The sequence below is a fragment of the Mustela putorius genome, unplaced genomic scaffold, assembly GCF_011764305.1.
Source record: "Mustela putorius furo isolate JIRA1106 unplaced genomic scaffold, ASM1176430v1.1 tig00000253_pilon_pilon_pilon, whole genome shotgun sequence".
Classification (NCBI taxonomy): domain Eukaryota; kingdom Metazoa; phylum Chordata; class Mammalia; order Carnivora; family Mustelidae; genus Mustela; species Mustela putorius.
In genome coordinates this window covers 7,866,754-7,888,075 of record NW_025421329.1, presented here as the reverse complement: position 1 = coordinate 7,888,075, position 21,322 = coordinate 7,866,754, and positions in this window count along the sequence as shown.

The window sequence follows — 21,322 nt, the reverse complement described above, 5'->3', positions numbered from 1 at the left end:
TGTGGACTGTCCTATAGAGGGATGGTAGATGTTGGCAGGTTGTTGGGTCTTTTCTCCTGTGTGTTTTATCTTCTACCAGCATAGCTCAGGCTTGTTCACATAGTGACTTCCACGTACACCTAGAATGTATGTGTTTAATGCTTTTAAAATTTGTTTTTGTTGCATTGATTTGTGTTCACTGGCCAAAACAAATGAATTAAAGCAATAGACTACCTCATGTCCAGAGGGCACTACCAAAAGGAGGGTATGGGTCCTAGAGAGAAGAAGAATCTGTGGCCATTTACTATTGTATTTGCTCAGTCATATTTTATGTTTATTTATTATTTATTATTTATTATTACAAAACATATTTTGTGTTTATACTCAATGTCTCAGAAGACTTAACAGCTTTTCAAAGAAGTAGAAAAAAGGGAAATGGCTACATCCCTTTGTAAAAAATTATTTATTTGAAGCCTTGAAATATAAGTGCTATTTAAAAATTGTAAATCCATAAATAGGTTGTCAGGATTTTGAGACCTAAGTGCAGGTGAAATAAATGTTAAAAATGGCTTTGGACTTTATGGCCTCTCTAGATACATGAGTGTTTATACATTTCTAAAAAGAGTAATAATTAGCTCAGACCTTGGAGTATGTTTCTCAGTACTCTTCTGTGAGCACCGTGTGTGTGCGTGGGCACATCTGGTCAGAATAAATCCCTATCTTCATAAGGGCTTTATAACCTTCCTTAACATAGGTGATCATGCCATATTCAATAGCCCCTTTCCCCACATTTTCATTGGATTTTTAAATAAGTTATGGGATTAACTAATTTGAAGATTACAGTATTTATTTTTTCTTTTAGAAATAAGGGTAACAGGGACACCTGGGTGGTTCAGTCGGTTAAACATCTGCCTTCTGCTTACGTCATGATCCCAGGGTCCTGAGATTGAGGTCTATGTTGGGACTCCCTGCTCAGTGGCAAACCTGCATTTCCCTCTGCCCCTCCTCCTGCTCATGCTCTCTGGTTCTCTCTCTCAAATAAATAATTTTTTAAAAAATCTTAAAAAAATAAAACATGGGTTAACAGTTTGATGCCAGTCTGATAACAACCCTTTTCTCACCTGGAATTAGGTCCCCTTGTTTTCCTTTGAAGAGGGTAGTTTGCAAATCATATCCTTTTTCTCTTTACCGTGGGGACATGTGAAGTGTTCACATTTCTGTGCTTTGCTCATCGCTGGGGCAAATCAGTGTGCATCTTGTTCTGTCAATGAACGAACCAGAGTCTGCACAACAAAGTCATCTGAAGGCAAGGTCACTTGGCACTTGTGCATATTGCTTTGCTCACTTGAGTACACCTATATTTGCCCTGTGATTACGTTGTTGTTGTTGCTGTTGTTATTGTTTTTAGAGAGAGACAGAGAAAGAGAGAGTATGTCCAGGAGGTGGGGTAGGGACAGAGGGAGAGAGAGAATCTTAAGTATGTTCCAGGCCCAGTGTGGAGCCTGACATGGGGCTCCATCTCATGACCCTGAGGTCATGACCTGGGCCTAAATCAAGAGCTGGACGCTTAACCGACTGAGCCACTCAGGCATGCCTTAAAAGTTTTGTCAAAAAATAATTGACAAATTTCAACAAATGTGTGGCCAGCAATATTCAACAGGAAAGTAACCTAAACAAGCTCTTTATGATGCCAAAGGCAGACTGAGTAATAATGATCTTTTCCCCTCGACCTTGATTAATTTTCATTAATTAAAAAAATATTTTTAAGTCTCCTTGAAGCAGAGCAGTATTTCAACACCATCCTCACCGTGGGAAGAACCATTTCTGCTCATTTGCCCTTGTCCAAAACTGGAGCATATGGTTTTTAAATGAGATGCCACCCCCCTTTCCTCCCACACACAACCCTCCGAATCTACCTTTTTCATTTCGTTTCTTTGATGAATTGAGTCACATACCAGCGAAGGAGCCTGTGACCAGAAAGGGGTGATACTCTGATGGTGTCCTCAGCCAGCTTTGACTGTGAAGTCTGGGTCAGAATCTATTCTGGCTGCCCAGCCTCAGCAGTTAGGATCCCCAGGTTGGGGTAGACCCTGACCACCTGCATACGTGGACATAACTACTCCACTGTCAGTCAGTTTGGCTCTGCCTCAGGCAGGACGCCACCTGGTTCTATAAGGACAGCACGTGGCAAGAGCCCTGCCAACACTTAAGGACTCACTAGGGAAACAGGAAAGGGGAGGAAGCCATGACAGCCCTGGGGAACTCCCTCCACTGTCCTAGCAGAAATGCCCGCAAGCTAAGACTGCAGCCCGTGACAGACAGCTCCTTATTTGTAAGTAGTTAATGTTTCTTAGCAAGCACTTCTGAAAGAAATTGGTATGTAATGACAGCACTCACTGGCAAACAGGCCGATTAGAAAATGCACTAACTTATCTGGTATTCATTTGAAAAGTAAATGGATGCACGGCAAGGTGAGAGTTCACTATCAATTCAAATATTTTCCCATAACAGTCTCTCGCACTCCTGCTTTAATTCAAGCAGAAACACAAGTATGAATAATCAAACTAGATGACGCTCATCAAGAACCTTTGTGCCTTGCACCATTTCAAATGGTCATTGAAGCTTAATGGCAAAAAATTTACATTCTTCCTTTAATTTGTATTCTATTCCTTCCTTCTGAGTGATGTGATTGTGGCTTGCTGCTGCCCGCCGTGTTATTTTGATGCAAATGCTGTGTTGTGTGTGCCTGAGTCCAATTTCCTGGCCTTTGCTAGGAAAGAGGAGTGACTTCGAAAATAGTTCAGAATCGGGGTTATTTAAAGAGTTTATAACTACTGCTCCTAACGAGTGAAACAATGCAGTTGATAAGCCCACCCGGCTGGAGGCACCTTGATAGCCCTAGGTTAACAGATACCAGCAAAGAAAAATAAAATCAATGGGAAAATCACTGTTTACTTGTCTCGCTTTCACCAGCTGGAATACTGACTTTATTCTGGTTGCCCTCTACAAAAGAATTTAAAAATCTGTAATTCAAGCAAAACTCCCTTTCCTGCTCCACACACCCACTAGGGAGGAATGCTTTATTGCGATACAGGGGTTGTTGGCCAAATGCTGCAAACATCGGGCCCCCAGGGCCATGCTGGAATGTAATGTATGCACAAACTCATTTATGTTACTGTGACTAATTTCCATTTCTTGTGCTTAGAGTTGCCTGGCTAATTACAGGGATGTTTTCTTAACTTTAGCAATTACGCTAGGCGACAGAGCAAATGAGCGAGGGCGGATTGCGCGGCACTTGGAGCCCGGCGCGTCCAGGCGAGAGGGGACCGTGCGCCCGCACCGCAGGGCCAGCATCCCTGATCACAAGCCTCGCCAGCTTTGACCAGCGCCCACAGGCTGCATCGGAAGCATCTGGAGAAATATTTGATGGAACGCCCCGTAATTAGATGGACTGGCTTAATTAGAAGTTTTCGGGCAGAGGGAAGCTGGCGGGTCACGCTGGGATCTGAAGGTTTGCAGCCTCCTCCCGGGAGGTCCGAGCACAAAGCTCTGCCCATGCTGGGGCGGCTGTGTTGGGGGACCCAGAGGTCTGTCCCTCTGTGGCAGCCTTGCCAAAATGGCAGCAGTCGTGCTCATTTGGCTGCTCTCCCTTCCCCTCCCTTACTCCCTACCCCGGCCCCATAGAGGGCAGACAGGAGGAAAACTCAGATGTGGTCCCATTATGGAAGGTGGCTCTTAGAGACAGTTTTTGAGACTGAGAGGGGGTGGGGGATTGAGGACCATGGTATTTCTCTGATTTGGGGGACCAACATCTGCACATAATTCAAGGACCTAAGCAAGCACTTAGCTATTTAGGAACCTATGTTAATTGCCTGATCCCATCAGTCAGAGCTTTCAAGCAAACTTAGAAACACTGGCCCTGACTATGTATAATTAGGTTGGGGTGGGTGAGACGGCTGAGGGCCTGGCTGGAGCCGTGGGCGCGCAGCACACATCTGGAAGACATCTCTACCCATGACTAGGTGGAACCTTCTCATACTCAGGGACTGCAGTGGCCAGGAGAAAGGAAGCACAACAGTCACTAGTGCATGTCAAACTCACCACGTTTAGTTTGCTCACATTCTGGAGACTTCTCTCCTCCCACAACTGGAAGCTGCAAGGGAGAAGCTGAAGGTGTCTCTGAGCGCACGTGTGTGTGTGCATGTGTGTGTGTGTGTGTGTGTGTGTGTGTGACAGAGAGAGAGAGAGAGAGAGAGTGAGAGAAGTGCATGTGTGTGAGTTGTTCTCAGCTCAGTGACTTTTGCTTTCTGGAACATCAAGGCTATTTATTTTTGACATATTATCAGGAAACGTGAAAAGATTCCAATAATCTGTTCCCACTTTACCAAATTAAAATGGTTCCCTCTGCTTTATAGAGATGAGGTGATTTGTACATCAGGCCATTCAAGATATAAAAAATGATCTGTCCCCTAAATATCTCATTAGATATCAACATTTGATGAAATGCACATCTAGCCACTTATGATATCAATTTTAAACTAAGCCAACCAGGTAACCTGCATCAAAACAGACCATACTGAGGACAATGCTGTTGAATTTTTAATGTACCATTGAAAAACATTAACGGGCTTTATTTTGAAATTCTAAAAATGGATTTCAAATGCATTTGAAAGCACTTCTTCATATAATGATGAAACTTACATCAGAGCTACTGCCAAATCCCTTTTTAAAGGAAGCTTCCCAGTTAAAGAATTAACATTTCAGAGGATACCACCTTCAGTTAAATAAAAAGAAAAAGAAATGAGTAGAGGAAATTCGAAGGAATGCACCAGGACTCAGACATCAAAGAGGACATTTCTAGGGTAAATATTCCTGCCAGTATGGCTCCCCAGTCAACCAGAAAGAAGAGGCACAAGCAAATCCCAAACGCTGGGGGGAATCATCAGGATGAGTCTAGAATTCCAGTCAGCCATGACAGAATGAAGAGTTCCTTACTGGTGGGCTCATTTCCCTTGAGAGCAGACCCCCCACAAAAAAGGTCCTCTTTTTATCCATTCAAGTGCGGCTGATGTGCTTGCTCATGTGATGTGGAAGAAAGGAAAGCAACAAGAAATGTAATTATTTTGACACATTCTTTTTAAAAAGGTTATTATTCCTACTTAATGCAAAACGGTTTACACTGCCATTATGAAAGGGAGTCTGCTGTCCTTGGTCTCTAAACTGTGAGCACTCTGAAGATTCTATGCCAGCCACAATGGCCAGTTACTAATAGTTTGATGACTAACTGCAGGGAGAGATCATTTCCGAGGGGTGAGAAACATAGATCTTACCCTGTTTTTTCCTTCCAGCTTTCTCTGTGCCTGATATTTTTACTCCATTTTACAAGGGAAATATTGTAGAAAATATTTTGGGGGTATCTGCCCATTCATCATGGTTTTCTCCCCCACTGACTTTTATTTAAACTAAAGTTTCATAGCACGTGACTTCGATTGTGTAATTCCTCTGAAACGAATTCTGGGCAGTCATACCTGTGAACCGTCATCACACTGCCCTGCCTGCTAGGAGAGTAGTTGCTGGCACCTGTTAATTACTGTGTGAGCAGCTGCTGGTTCGGGGAAAAGTATGCCCATTTCTCTCCCCATCCCATTTTGTGTTGGATGTTAGGAAGTAGACACCTCAGAACCCCCAAACTCTGCTTCCTTTTGAGCCACTCTGTAGCTGCGGGGGAGGGCCCAGGTGTTCCCCCACAAAATGTCATTTGTGAGTAGGAGATCAAAGGTCTTCTGATAACTCACTGGCCTTATCATGCTCCTTGTGGCATTCCGGGGAAGAAAGAGATCAAAGTCAGAAATAGAGGCCGTATCACTGATGAATAATTTACATGCACAGTGGGTGGGAGTGAGTTAGTACATGAAGGTCCTTTTGAAGAGGAAAGAAATTGCTGCCTTTCCAGCAAACATTGACTTTGAGAGAAGCTGATGAGAGAAACCCTTTCCACGGGAGGGTTTGGCTTTGCTCTGCTCTGACCATGACCATGGTGCTCTAAGAGTCACACATCTGCATTGAGGGCAGTATGTGCAGGCTGCAGAGAGTTTTAAAATACACGTTTGTTTATCTACTGCCTGAGTGGTAGAAGGACTCAAATTCTATATTGGAGTTAATAACTCTAGCCAGAAGCCTTCGTTGAAAGAATTTCCACATGCCCTGGTTTTGCTTATCTTGAAAACTACCTTCCCCTACTGTGTCCTCTCTCATCTCTAGGGGTTCTAATAAAGTTATGTGAAATTAAAGACAGGCTTAAAACTCCAAATCAGGAGTATCACATCAGATTTTCCTGCAGAGTAATAATTATATTTGGAACAAAGTTACCTTTAGATGTATATATATCTGGATTAAGTGAGGCTGCTGGTATTCTACTGCAAATGGAAATGTCTTCTTTCTTTTCAGGATGGCTTTTGAAAGCAGTCAAATTCATGTTTGTGAAAAGAAAAAAAAACACAGAAAGAAATAAGGAGGGACCAAGTATGCTGTTCTTCCAGTCTGTCTTAATTTTAACCGCTGACATCATTTGTGCATTTTAAATTATTAGATGGATAATCGCTTCCTTAAAATAATTTCAGCACTCAGCTACAATAAAACAGATTTCTTTCAAAGCCCCTTACTTAAATGTGCTCAGTGCTACTTTCTGTATCATGCAGGTCAATTTAATTCAGTTTGGCTCTCTCTGCCCAGCTAAACAATTGCTTTTCAGTCTCCGGAGAGCATGGTGAACACAGCCAGGAATACCCATCTGGAGATGGCCTTGGACACTTTTGCTCATAAAAACTTGACACCTGAAGTCCCACTCTTTATTAATCTCTTATAAAAGAGATAGTCAAGATTTCTGAAAAAAAAAAAAAAAAAAAAAAAAAAAAAAAAAAGCCCATGTCATATAAATCATGATTAATGATTGATTCAGGAATGAATGAGATTACGAATGGAAGAATGGAACATTTTGAGAATGGAACCAGGACACCCAGTTTACGAGTAGCCCCTCTTGCGACAGTTACACCTCTTCATCTGCAGCCTGCTTTTCTGTGCAGCTCCAGACCAGGTGAACTGCCCTTGCCGCTGATAGTTTAACGCTGCATCTGTCTATCCAGGCCTCTGCTTATGCCTTGATTTCTTGCTTCTCTTTTACTCACATGGCCTCACCACTTGTTTTTCTTGCAAGGTGTCTTCATTTTCCGTTCTGCAGAAATAGACTGGAGGCTTTGAGTGCAAGTAGTTTATTTGAAGGGTGACTCCAGAAAGTGCAGGCAGAGAACAGCAGTGAGACTAACATGTTTGCATTAATAAGCAGGTTGCAGGTGTGGGCAACTGTGGCTCAATCCTGCTAAACCTCTGGGAGGTGATGTGGACCATGTCTCAGAGTTGTCTTACCTATGGGGCAGGGGAGCCAGAGTATGTATGCACCAACTCTTGTTTGTCTTTGGTTGAGGGGCCAAGTACACTGCTTTAGCTAGGGCAAACCCCCTCTGAGGTGGCTAATTTGCATGGGAATGGTGAGTGCTCAGAAGAAATGGAAGGAGCACTGTTTCTGCTACTCAAGGTAGACTGAAATCACTCAGTGCCAAGACACTCCTCCAAAGGCCTGGCTTCAAGCCTGATTCTGGAGCTAGTAGGCTCTGCATGACATTTACAGGTCATGCACCTCCTCCTGTGTTGTTTGAAATGGACCAAGATCTCACAGAGGTGCTGAAAGCTCCAACTGGGGTCCAAGGTGGTCTTTCCCAAACTAACGTACTGCTCTAAGGAGTTCTTCCAGAGTTGCCCATCATAGCTTTGCCCCAACATCACTGTGAGGCAGTGATCTGGACCTCATGCCCATCTGCTGCTGTATAATACAGTTGGTTGGATCAGGGTGGCCACCTGATCTGAGGCAACCAATCAGAATGCTGGCTAGGAGCAGTTTGTGGCTTGAATTCAAAAGACATGCTGGGCCAATCTGAGTGCCTCTTTCAAGGATCTGAGCTAAGAAACAGGGGAAATGTGCCCATGAAAGACCTGGAAGATCATGAAGTAGAACTTGAGATGTAAAGAACAAGGTAGAATCAAGGTCAATGAGATCAGGGATATTTGTTCTATTGACCCAGTGCTGTACCCTCAGTACCTAGCATGCAGTAGTTGCTCAATAAACATTTGTTGAATAAACAAATAAATTAATTGTGCAGCCTGAGGTAATAAGAAGTAGCAATGACGAGTCTCCAAAGGAAATCTGTTGGAGACAGAACAGTCAGAAGTGGAACTCATTCATGGCAAGCTCTATAATGAAGATAAAAATGGTTAGCCTATTGTATGAAGGACCTTAGATTATCCTTTCTAACAGACTAGGAAGCAGAAACAGGGAGAGATTAACAGGGAGAGATCCTGGATGTTAAGGCTTGTGCCAGGTAGAACCAGGGTTTGAACCAGATTGAGTGCTCAGGAAAATTTGTTTCACCTCTGCTAAAAACCCCATGCCTCCTTGCATCTAGAACGGGTTTCAAAGTCAACTTCCACGAGGCCCAACACTATTTCCATGTCTGGCCTTAGATTTTTATTTGACAGCATCCCTCTGCTACTCCATGCTGTTGCTTACAAACATTCGCCCTCTTCATCTTTTTGAGTGGAAGTAGCCTCACTGACTTTGCAATCAAAGAGCAAAGTTAGAATGGAATTGAATGGTACTGAATATGTGGTCCCTGAAACTGTCTTCCAGGTGTTTGCCTATGGTATGGTCTTGGCTCTGTGAGCACCATTGCCAATGGTGTGGTCCTGCTGCCAACGGACATTTGCAGAACAAATTCTTCTAGTCACCAGGAACCAAGTCATTCATCAATCTTAGGTATGCTTGTTATCTTCTGCTGCATAATAAACCACTCCAAGTCTTAGTGGCTCAAAACCAATGACAGCACTCGTTTTGCTCATGAGTCTGTAGTTTGAACAGGCCTGGCAGGTGTAAGAGGCAGAATAGTATTTCCCTAAATAAATTCATATTGCCGTCCTTACCCCAATACCTCAGAATATGACTCTATTTGGAGATAGGGTCGTTAAGAGGTGATTAAGTTAAAACAAGGTCATTACAAAGGGCCCTTATCCAGTGTGACAGGTGTCCTTATAAGAAGAGGAAATTTTGATGCAGGTATAGGAGGAGAGACAATGTGAACTCCAGTCAAGGAGAGAGGCCTGGTACAAATCCTTCCTTCCAGGCCTCAGAAAGAACCAACCCTGCCAACACCTTGATCTCTGAGTTCCAGCCTCCAGAACCGTGAGAAAACAAAACTCTGTTGTTTAAACCCAGTCTGTGACACTTTGTTATGACTACTCTAACATACTAATATAACAGGGGTTGCTTATCCATGCTGTTCGTGGTGTTAATTGGGCAGGGTGGGGGCTGGATTCACCAAAGTCTCCTTACTTATCTGTCTGATGGTTGATGCTGGTTGTTGGCTGGACCTCAGCTAGGGCTCTCAGCTAGAACACCTCCATTTGGCCTGTCTGCATGCCAGGGCTTTCTCACAACAAAGTGTCTGAATTTTGAGGGTGGAATCAGCCAAGTGGAAGTTGTTCCTTTAAAGACCTTGCTCAGAGGTCACTCAGAAACACTTCTGCTGCATTTTATCCATTACAAGTCAGTCATAAAGGCCAGTTCATATTTTATAGGAGGGGAATTAAAAGCCCTATCTTTTTGATGGGATGAGAGTCAAAAAATTTGCAAACATATTTTCAAATAGCCACATCAGGCAAACCAATCAACACCCTTGTTTGAACAAAGGCCTTGGGAAACCGTAAGTCATACCAACTTGGACCCCTCTGATAATTTTTTCTACTTTATTCACTTGAGTTCAGTTTGTAGAAGTGATACACTCTAAATGTGTGCATAGAAGAATCATTGTATGTGGTCAGCAGAGTTTAGTGAACTGGACATTGCCAGATATTTAAAACTAATACAAAATAAAATATGAAAATTTTAATACTGTCTATTTATTGAATAGAAGGTGCCCTAAGCTGATCTTTTTGAATCACAGGAAATTTCACCAGTCAGAAATTGGCAGTACCCTGACCCAACCCCATGGGATTGGTTGTTTATTTCTGTTGTCATAACTTGATAACTAAATCAAAGATTGAAGTAGATAGGGCATTTTATAACCAATATGGAGAAGGACTAATAATATTTCACTAAGGTTTTATGCATTGAAGAAAAGTTTGAGTAAGAAACAACGTGTCAGGGGCAGAGAATCAGAATCTGGGTGTGCAAGGAGACGAGTTGGGGTATGTGCAACTTGCCACTGGAATAATTGCTGTCTCTGACTTCACAGTAATAAGGAACCTTCTGGTTAATGAAGGAAATAGAAGCTCTCTTCTCCCTACCTGGGGATATCAGCTACCTCTCCACCTTTTTCCAACTTTTCTCACAATTATAGTCCAAGTCAGCCAGTTGGATATTTGGAAATTACTCCATGAAGGCGGATATTTCCATTACCAACACAAATTCTTCTGTTCTATGACAGGAAGACTGAAAGCTGTTATTCCCCGAGAGAGGGCTCCTACTTATTCTTCCATTAGGGGTACCTGCTCATGTCTACAAATCACTGGGACACCCCATCACTCTCAGGAAACATAAATATTAACGAATGTGTGGTCCAGGCGTTGAGAGCCACACAGCACTTATCATAACAGAGAGGAGAATGCAGCATGCCTGTGGAAAGGATCATTAGTGAGGCACGTGGTGTATGCATTAAGCAGCGTCTTCACCACAGAGATGGATGGCTGGGGAGGGTGAACTTGAGAAGTGAGAGCATCACAGGTATTCAGCTGGCATCAAACCCATAATTCCCAGTTGCTGCTCTTTCACCTGGTCCAAGTGTGACCCCTCTGATCAAGCTAGTAGTGGTGTAAAAATGGTGGCATCTTCGTTCTAACCTGAGTCTGAACTCCATCTAAATTAGAGGGAATATGATCCATCATCAATGAAGTACGAATCTGTAAGAGTATCACACCAAAGAGTATGAATCATCGCTGGCAAATGCCAAATCTAGGCTAAGATGAGGGAGTAAGCCAACAGCTGACACACGCTGTCTCAGACTCTGATAAAGATGTGTATTTCTTCAAAAGTATTTGTCAACATCAGGAAGAACACATCCAAGGATTCTTAGAGATTTGAGATCCAGTTTCATGGGGAATGGGGGAGTGGTAGGGAATGCTCTTATCTCTCTGAAGAGATACCCATTGCTTTTAGTGAGGTCAGGAATGGAAGTAAGATAAGAAAGGAATTTGTATGCCAGTAGTCTGTTTCTGTTGCCTGTGACCAAGGTTTTCACTCAAAAAACAAAACAACGCAAATCCCAGGGAGGAGACTAGGGAAGTGGTAAGGAATGGACAGTCAGAACCTGATCACAGCCCAGATGTCATGCACCCTAAAGAGCTTGCTGTGAGCAGCACTGGTCCAGGAACACAGACCTGGGGAAAGATACACCCTTAGGATAAAAAAATTAAAGGTACAGGAAACAAGTACTGGAAAACAAAGAAAAAAATTAGAGATGGTGTGTAGGCTTGAGATCATTGCACCAAATGAAATGGAAAAGTCTGTTATAAAATAATGACTACAAAGAAGATGATAGATATGGGAGGTAGAGGAGAACCATGTAACCAAAATTACTGTTTCTAAAGAAGAAAACAGGAAAATGGAGCGCAATACACTCAAGAATGTAATAAAGGAAAAATTTGGTAAAATAAAGAAACATTGAATGAACAAATGTTTCAGGAAAAAAAAAAGATGTACAATGATCCTAAGTTATATCCTGGAGAAGCTGTTGAACTCTAAGGTGAAAGAATAAACTATAAAGACATCTGAGTAGAAATATTTCAACATTTAACGCATGTTTGATAGTCTACTATGTGTCACACCTGTACTAGAATTTGAGGATTCCCTGCAGGCAACAAAATCATCGACGTTCCCACCCTCATGGACTTTTCCAGTGTAGGCTTTGGGGTAGGAAGGTTGGAAAACAAAAAATAAACAAGTAAACAGGTAGGATATTAAGTATAATCTTTTCCTCCCAAATGGGCCACCTATCTATGTTTTGAGCATTTGAGCTGTGTAAGTGTGTGGAGAGATGTCAGGATGATGTTCATCAAATGTTGAAAACTGTGATTTCTAGACAGAAAGGTTTTGCTTTTTTTCTTTGTGCTTTTATGGATCACTCAAAAATGAGCATGTGCTTTAAAGGTCTAAGGGCCTTTTGACTCCTTTCCATCCCTGATCTGCTTTTCTCCTCTGCTCTTCACGGAGTGATCACAAGATGACTCAGTCTAGATGGTGGATAATTTACGTGTCTACAGATCCTGGGACTGAGCTAGAGACTAGGAAAAGAGATAGAGCATCTGGAGTTGAAAGGATCCTGGGAATATGTTCTCTTTCTTGCTAAACTTTTAATTTTTTAGGAATAAGACCATTCAAACCAACCTCTCTGTGCCCAAGATGGGGTCAAAATTCAGGGATTAGGGATCACAATCCACCGATAATTCCTGCAGAAGACAAATACTGCCTACTGCATGCCAGCCAGCAAGGTGGGCTTGCAGAAGACTTTTTCATATTTCCTTAAACCACTGGCCTACCTCTTTTAGGAAAACACTAGTGTTTTGGCTGTGGAAACCTGGTTTAAGGAGCAAATGACTGATTTGTTGAGTACCTACTATGTGACAGGCACATCGTTTCATTTAATTCTTGTCAGAGCACTATGGAATAGATACACCATTTCGCAGGTAGGGAACCTGAGGTTTGGAGAGGGTAAATAAGTCCCCCAAGGCCACACAGCTACTGAGCAGCAGAGTCAAGAACTGAAATCAGGTTTGTCTGGGAAACTAGTATCTCTTTACACTGAAGGGCTTCTAGACAAGATGCTCTGCCCACAGAGGTAAGTGCTTGTTGGGCATTCACATTCTTCTGATTTTATGAATCAAACCAATCTAAAAGCTCTAGGGAGTGGGAAGAACAAAGATTTTGGTTGGTGTTTCTAGCACCCCTTATAAGTATCTGTCAGCCAGTCTTGTGACATAGGAGCCAGTGACTAAGGAGCCCATCATAGTTTGAGTCAGTTTGCAAGGAGCCAGAAGACTATGCTATGAGACAGGAAAACATCAGACTGTCCTTGCATATCCCCATCTGTCTTCCAGCAGATGCCCAGATTCAAATGCTGAGTGGGACACTCTGCCAGTATTTGTAATAATAAAAACTGGAAACAAGCTTAAGTGTGCATCAGAGAGGGAATTGTTAAATAAATTAGTCATACCTATGTAGTCATGGAAAAGAACATCAAACCTTTTGCACGGTTATAGAAAGGTCTCCAAGACATTTAGGTAAGTAAAAACACCAAGATGCAGACCACTACATTTTTATGCTCTTATTTACATTAAAAAAGATATATTAGATTGTATGATAGGACAGTCCTGTTTTTGTAGGTCAAAAATGTTTCGACAGTGGCAATTTCATATGGTTCAATCTACTATGTATGTGTAATACACACACACATACACACACACACACACACACACGTTTGCTAGTAGAAGCATATAACACATAGGAAACTAGTAATAAGGTATGTACCTTGGGCAGTGACTGGGGGCTAGAGGTTTGGGGTAAGGAGGACAGGCAAGTTTTAATTTTTTAAAAGTATTAATAAGGAAAAGGAAAAATATATTTAATGCCTTTAATCTGAGGTTATAGGTTTCCCAATTTATGACAGATTCTTGATCCAAATTTAAAAACTTGGGTCAGGCTTTCCATTTCATCAAATTCTGATGCGAGAAACGGAGTAAGTTCACTTTTTAATTTTTTATTTTATTTTTTATTTTTTTTTTTAAAGGCAGAACATGATAGAGCTCTATTTTTTTTTTAAAGATTTTATTTATTTATTTGACAGAGAGAAATCACAAATAGATGGAGAGGCAGGCAGAGAGAGAGAGAGGGAAGCAGGCTCTCCGCTGAGCAGAGAGCCCGATGCGGGACTCGATCCCAGGATTCTGAGATCATGACCTGAGCCGAAGGCAGTGGCTTAACCCACTGAGCCACCCAGGCGCCCTGTTTTTTTTTTTTTTTTTTAGAACATTTTAAGCAAGGAAGATCCTTTAACCAAAACAGGCCCCACTTTGTGAGAACATGGCATGGATTGGAGTTGGGAGCACATGTTTAAAAAGGAGAATCCAACTCTGTACACATTCTTCTTTCTCCTGTTGTTATTTCTTGTCCATGGTACAAAACTCTTCCAACCTCCTGCTTTTTTTCATAAGAAGATATGATGCAAGATGACCATCAGGAGAGATAACACTAACCATGATGGTCAATCAGATCCCTACCTAGTTGGGTCAGAGAAATAATATGGTTTAGATTCAGTATTTTTTTTGGATCACAAAGATGATGTCAGCAGGGGTCAAATGGCTCTGGCTTATTTATATCAATTGTAGAAATTCAGCTCTTGAGAATGTTTGTCTGGGCATCAGAATGGGGCTGGAATACTTTAATGTAAACTAAGGTGATCTCGGACAAAAAGTCATTTTCTTATGGAATTATGGTCCCAGAAATGATAACACCTGCAGTGGATTCATCACAGTAATGTCCCCAATTTGTTTATGCCTCCCCATTACTTGTCTTTTGGTAGTTTTATCATACTGACTCTAAGCTTGGTCATGCAGCTCATTCTGGCTGAGGGACAGGAATGATTATGATGTAAGCAGAGACAAGAAGAGCACTTGAGCACTGGCCCTCTTGCTGCCCTTGAGGTCCTGCTGAGCTGCTGTGATGAATAAGCCTGCTGGAGTTTGAGAGCACACATGGAGCTGAGAAGAGCCATTCCAGCTGAGCCATCTTACACCAGCCAGACCTTAGCAGACCTGGCAACTGAAAGCAGCCACAGGAGCGTGCCCAGCCAACATCAACTGTGTCTACTCCAAATAGGCAGAATCACCCAGCTAAGCCCAGCCCAGACCGCTATTCCTTAAGACTAAATACATAATGGTTGTTTCAAGCCATTATATTTTGGGATGGTTTATTATATAGCAATATCTATCAGATAAAACATCCTTGCTTTATAATATTTGATATAAAAATATAAAAAATAATGGACTTATTTTTACCTCTCCAGAAGAGACATTTTGCTTAACCCAACCAAATCTTGAATATCTGAATAAATGGACAATAAGGACCCAATGAAAATGTGTGTGAATAAAAGAAATAACAAAAGAATAATAAATAATAAAAGAATAAAATAAATGAAAAAAATTAACTTTCACAGACACTCCTGAGTTCTACATTTTCTTGGAAAAGTTCTGGAGATGGATGGTGGTGATGGTTGCACAACAGTGTGAATGTACTTAATGCCACTGAACTGGACACTTTTAAAAATGGTTGAAGTGGTAAAGTTTATGTTATGTGTGTTTTGCCACCATAAAAAAAGAAAAAAAATTATATCATCTGTTACTAGTTTCAACTTTATTCTTCATTCTGGCCTGAATCCAGTTTTAAAAAAAGGACTCCTGTGGATCTGATCTCACCCATTGCTCCTTTGCCAAGGGTGCTAATGAGCAGTGAAAGGGGAAAAGGCCAGCAGCTGTGGGGGAAAGGGGGAGAAACAAGAGATTGGGATAATCAATTTCTGGTTAATGAGTCAACTAGCACCAGGGGTCTACTGTTGGTGAGAACTTTTCTCTCCTGCGGCCTTTTGATCAGCTTGGATCATATCAGTTACCATGTGCTGTGTCTCCTCCGTGATACACATCCAAGGCTTACTTCTTCCATACACTCCAAATTAATATGTGACCAACTCTAATGAATGAATCTTGTTTTTGAAAAATAATGTGTACTCTGCCTGCTTCTAAAAAAGAATTTGATGTGATGGAAAGTCTGATGGAAGGAGATGTTTATACCATGAGCTGCCAATGTCCTCCCATGTTCCCTTAGTCTACCATGGAGGTCTTCTGTGGCTTTTTGTGTCCCTTGAGCTGGGAGATCCCAGACATGTTGGGAAGGAAGTGCCCCCAGAAGTGAGCTATACTGGATGAGGGACAGGAGATGGTAGACAAAGACCCAAGTTCTTTGACACTTAGTAGGATGTCACTTGGACTTCCTTAGTTGCCCTCAGTGATAACCTTTTTATTACCACAGTTTCTGTTAGATTTTCTCCTTTCCTTATCTCATATCCTGCTCTTACATGTCCTGCTTCCTGAGATTGTAAATAAGCCACTTGTATCCAGTTCTCTGTTTTAGCATCTACTTTTGGGAGGAGAGAACCCAAGTCCAACAGAATCAGCACAACTGGTATTCAAATTATTTTTAGCTTCTTGGCAAAAAAGCTTAAAAAAACATAAACCTTATTATTCAACAGAGCCAAGTATGACCTATTAGTTTTGAAAATATTCTGCCTTTTCAATTAACCACCTTGGCCTTAGAGGGACGGCTAAGTCTACGGGTCACTGTCTGGAAAGCCCTATTCTGTGAGCTGCATTGAGTTACCCAGGGTCTGAGTCCACTTGGGTTCTGGAGGAGGTTAATAGTCTTATCAAGGATGGAAATGTTAATAAAGGCTCTGAGGGAAGACCAGCTTTCCTAATAAAGATGGTGTGAGTCTTGTGATGGATGTCCTCCCAAGTCATCCTGCAGAGGGAAAAACAGAGATCCTGGTTTCTCTAGAGTTTTCAGTGGAACCCAAACTGGGTTCAGTGGAACCAGTTAGAAGTTTTTTGGCAGTTTAAAAACACATCCAACAGTTACATGAAACTCTTCCCATCTAGCATCCAGTCTATGTTGCCTTGAGTGTAGCACCCACCTTTGTGACTACATGATGCATAGAACAGGATGAAAGTGAGACTGTGTGATCTCTGATGCTAGGTTAGCAAAGGCCTCACTTCTTCTCTTTGATTCTCTTGGAACATTCTCTATGGGGCCTTAGGCTACCATGTGAGAGGTCTGACCTGATTACCCTGAAGCTAGGGGAGAGAGAGAAAGAGAGAAGGGAAGAGGACAGTCAGCTTCTCTGTGAACATTTTGTCTTGTTCCTCATGATAGCAAGTCCATTACTGCAAATCCAAGTAGAATGTTCTCATATAAGTTCTGAAGGTGGACAGGAAGAGGCATTTTGTCCTATGTGTCTTTCTTTTTATGGAAAATCTTTCCCCAAATTCCCTCTTTAGACTGCCCTTGGGTCCCATCAGCCATGACCAAGCTACAAAGGAGGCTGGAGAACAGAATATCACATAATTTTAGTCTCTAAAGTAGGATGTGAGCTCTGCCCCCATTGAAAAAAGGGCAGGGGAAGGTTATTGAATAAATAATCAAAAGTGCTCTCCAAAAATTAGCTTTCGGGGGTTCCTGGGTGGCTCAGTCAGTTAAGCATCAAAATCTTGATTTCGGCTCAGGTCATGATATCAGGTCATGAGACTGAATCCCTCATTGGCTCTGTGCTGAGTGTGCAGCCTGTTTGAGTCTCTCTCTCCCCGTCCCTCTGCTACTCCCCTATCCCTGTATATGCCCTCTCTCTCTTTCTAAAAAAAAAAAAAAAAGAAAAAGAAAAGAAAAAGAAGAAGAAAAAGAATGAAAAAAAAGAAAAGAAAAAAAAGAAAAGAAAAAAAAAGTGAAGGAAATTTGTTTCTGGATAATTGTTTCTTGTCAGATAGACATTTTAAAAAATATTTTAATCATAATGAAGATCTTTTAAAAATATTGCTGTTTTACATTTTTTTCTTTAACCACCTGGAATCTTCTTTTTCCTCATTTGAGATACTGATTCTAAATTGGAAGAAGCTGTTCATTCAACAGCATGGGAAATATTCCTAGTGTCTCTGAAGCTGTTTTGTTGACATTGACATCCATGGTAACCTCTGCCTTACCTCTGCCTTTTCCCCCTGGCCTGGTTCTGGACTCTTCTCAGCCTGGTATCTGGATTTGTTTGGGTACCAGTGTTTGGTAACACTCATAATGGCATAGAATATGCTTTGAGTACATGCTTCATGTGTTCATAGTCTATTGCTGTGTAATAAATTTCTCCCAAATGTAGTGGTTTAAAAACAGAAAACATTTATTTTCTTAGTTTCTGAAGGCCTAGCTTATCTGTGTGGTTCTGACTCAGGCTCTCCTTATGAGATTGTAGTAAAAAATGTTGATAGGGGCTGCAGCCTAACAGTAGCTGGAGGATGTGCTTCCAATAGCTTACCCACATGGCTGTAGGCTTGAGGCTTCATATCCTTACCTTTCCCAGGGTTGTGGGATTTCCTCAGCGTGGCAATTGGCTTCCCCCAGAGCAAGTGGTCCAAGAGAGAGAAGCAAAAACCAATATCTTTTATAATCTAGCTTTGAGGAGGTGACATACCATCACTCCTGCCATATTCTATTGGCCACACAGACCAATCAGGATCCAGTATGTGGGGGAGGCCACACACCAGTATAAAAACCAGGAGGGGAGGATATTTAGGGGCCATTTTGGAGGCTGACTACTACATTTCATAAAAGAGTAATAGGTGCCAATAGGTGCCTGGGTGGCTCCATCAGTTAAGCATCTGCTTTTGGCTCAGGTCATGATCCCAGGAGCTGGGATTGAGCCCCACATTGGGCTCCCTGCTTGGCGGAGAGCCTGCTTCTCCCCCTCCCTCTGCCTGCCACTCCCCCTGCTTGTTCTCTCTCTCTTTCTCTCTGTCTCTGTCAAATAAATAAATAAAATCTCAAGGGGAAAAAAAAAAGAGGAACAGTCTGCCAGTCCTCTGTGTCTTTTTTTGGTTCTAATTTTGGAAAGAACATTTAATTGTTTTTCTCCCACTTCCATTTTCTTCTATTTTTAAAGTAATTAATTAATTCATTCATGTATTTAATTGCATTGAAGTGTAGTTGACACAATTATTACATTAGTTTTAGGTTTACGGCACAGTGATTGGACAAGCCTATATGTTACGCAATGCTTACGACTAGGGTAGTTACCATCTGTCATGATACAAGGCAACCACTGTATCATTGGCTATGTTCCCTATGCCATGCCTTTCATCTCCGTGACTTATCCATTCCATAACTGGAAGCCTGTACCTCCCATTTCCCGTTACCCCTTTTGCCCATCCTCCCACCTGGTCTCCTGTGGCAACCACTTTGTTTCTTTGCTTGTTTTGTTTTTTAGATTCCACCTTGTGAGCTGTTGGTGGGAATGTAAATTGGTGCAGTCACTGTGAAAAGCAGTATGGAGATTCCTAAAAAAATAAAAAATAGAAATGCCATATGATCCAGTAATTCCACTGCTGGGTATTGACCCAAAGAAAATGAAAACACTAATTCAAAAAGATATCTGCACCCCTATGTTTATTGCAGCATTATTTACAACAGCCAAGATATGGAAGTAACTCAAGTGTATGCTGATAGAAGAATGGATAAGGAAGACATTGTGTAAGTGTGTGTGTGTGTGTGTGTGTGTATACATACATACACATGGTGTATATAAATACACAATAGAATATTACTCAGTCACTTTCTTTCACTTTTTGATAACTTTGTTTGCATTCCCTAATGTTACAAGCTTTTTAAGGGTATACACCAGAAAAGATGGTGCTTAGCACTTTGCCTATACCCCGTCAGGGTCTTTTTTCCCCTGGTTTGGGAATGCTCTGAACCCTTGCCCCAGGCTGAGATAATTCTGAGACAAAACCTGTGCTCTGGACCCCCATGTGAAGCCAGGCTTCCGCTGTCCTTTGTACGAGTTTGCTGGGACCATGCCTTTTCTGGGCTTCCTTCCTTTCCCTCTCCAGCTTCTCCAAGCCCTTCTTTCTCAGTTTTCCCTGGGAGCACTTTCTTAAAGAAAACACTTGCTTAAGAATTCGCATCTCAGGATCTTCTTCAGGGGAGCCCTCCCTGAGAGCTGTTGCTGTTACAGTAGACAATGGGCTCATTTTATAAACTGTGCATGTGTGTAAACTCCCTTTATAAAGGAACAAGAGAGAATTTCCTTTAAAGATTCCTCAGGATTTCAAAATTAGTAACAAAACTCGTTTAAAATAGACATATCTACATATGATAACATACTGAAAACTGTTCCCAAGTAACAGAAGTGTGCTGTGCATTTGTTTTTCTCCTAAGCCACTCCTCACTATCTCCTCTGCTCAAGCTCTGAGGATCCTGAGAGCCTAAAGAGAGTCAAAGAGCCCGACACCGTGTGCTAATGACACATTAGTAGGGTCATTAACTTTTGAAGGGCATATGCTAAACCTACTCTGCAGTAAGGAGCTATTAAGCTCACTTCAAACCTTTCTCTAGGAGCCCTCGTGGCTGCTTCCAAGTCTCTGGAAATATGAACAGGGAGATCAAAATCGCTGCCTCCAAAAATAGGCATGTGTTTGGTTGATGACTGAGGATCCTTGATCATCTGGCACGGGTTGACTGTCATGCTTTCAACTTCTCATCGGAGGCAAAAGGTAAAGCTCAAAAGACATCTTCATTAGCTTGTGAACGGAGTGGAAATGAGCTCTCTTCCCCTTTCAGATGCCTGCCATTTTTAATGTTTCTATAATATTCACAAACTTTTTTTAGGGAGTAGAAACCACGCAGACACTTTGTACACAGGTTGTCAGCCTGACGTGCTGACTTGGCCATGCTGGTTGGTTAAGGGTGGCTTCCAGTCTGCAAAAGCCTTTCAGTCCTGCTCCTGCGGTAACTCCTTTTGATACTGACCATATCTCTTAAACTTGTGTTTTGTCCTGAGAGCCGTTATTTTCTCCACAGACTCACTGGAACTTCCTTTAGGATCCATTTCCAAGCCCTGAGCTTGGATATAGCTTTCAGCCATGAGACCTATTCACCTGGAATTCATGTCTGTGTAGGAGCAGCCTCCCAGCATCATTCTTCTTGGGAGAAGAGACATTTCCAATAACACACTGTCTATTCTCTACCAAGGTCTCTGTGTTTAGAAGGCTGGAAATAATAGACTTTTATTCAGTTCTACTTGGGGAACCCTTTTACACAAACCTATCGAGGAACCCCTTTATCCTCCTTCAGAATTGATTCTGTACTATTCTCCCCGCTCTCTGAAATCATATTGTCCACCTTTCGTACTGAGTACCAAATGCACTCAATTTTCCCTAATGCTTGTTTCTTCTGTTTTGATTATTTCAGTGATATTTGGAAATACAAGTTCCCATGTAGGGCATCCTTTTCACTTGTTTCACCTTTTTATTCCCTAAGACATACATATTTTTCTTTGTGTCTTGCTCAAACCAAATCTCTCTGCATTTAGCAAACTGGTGTTTTGTTTTCTTTAGCGGTCTCTTAAACCAAGACTTTGGTAGGCTTCACAGACAGTTT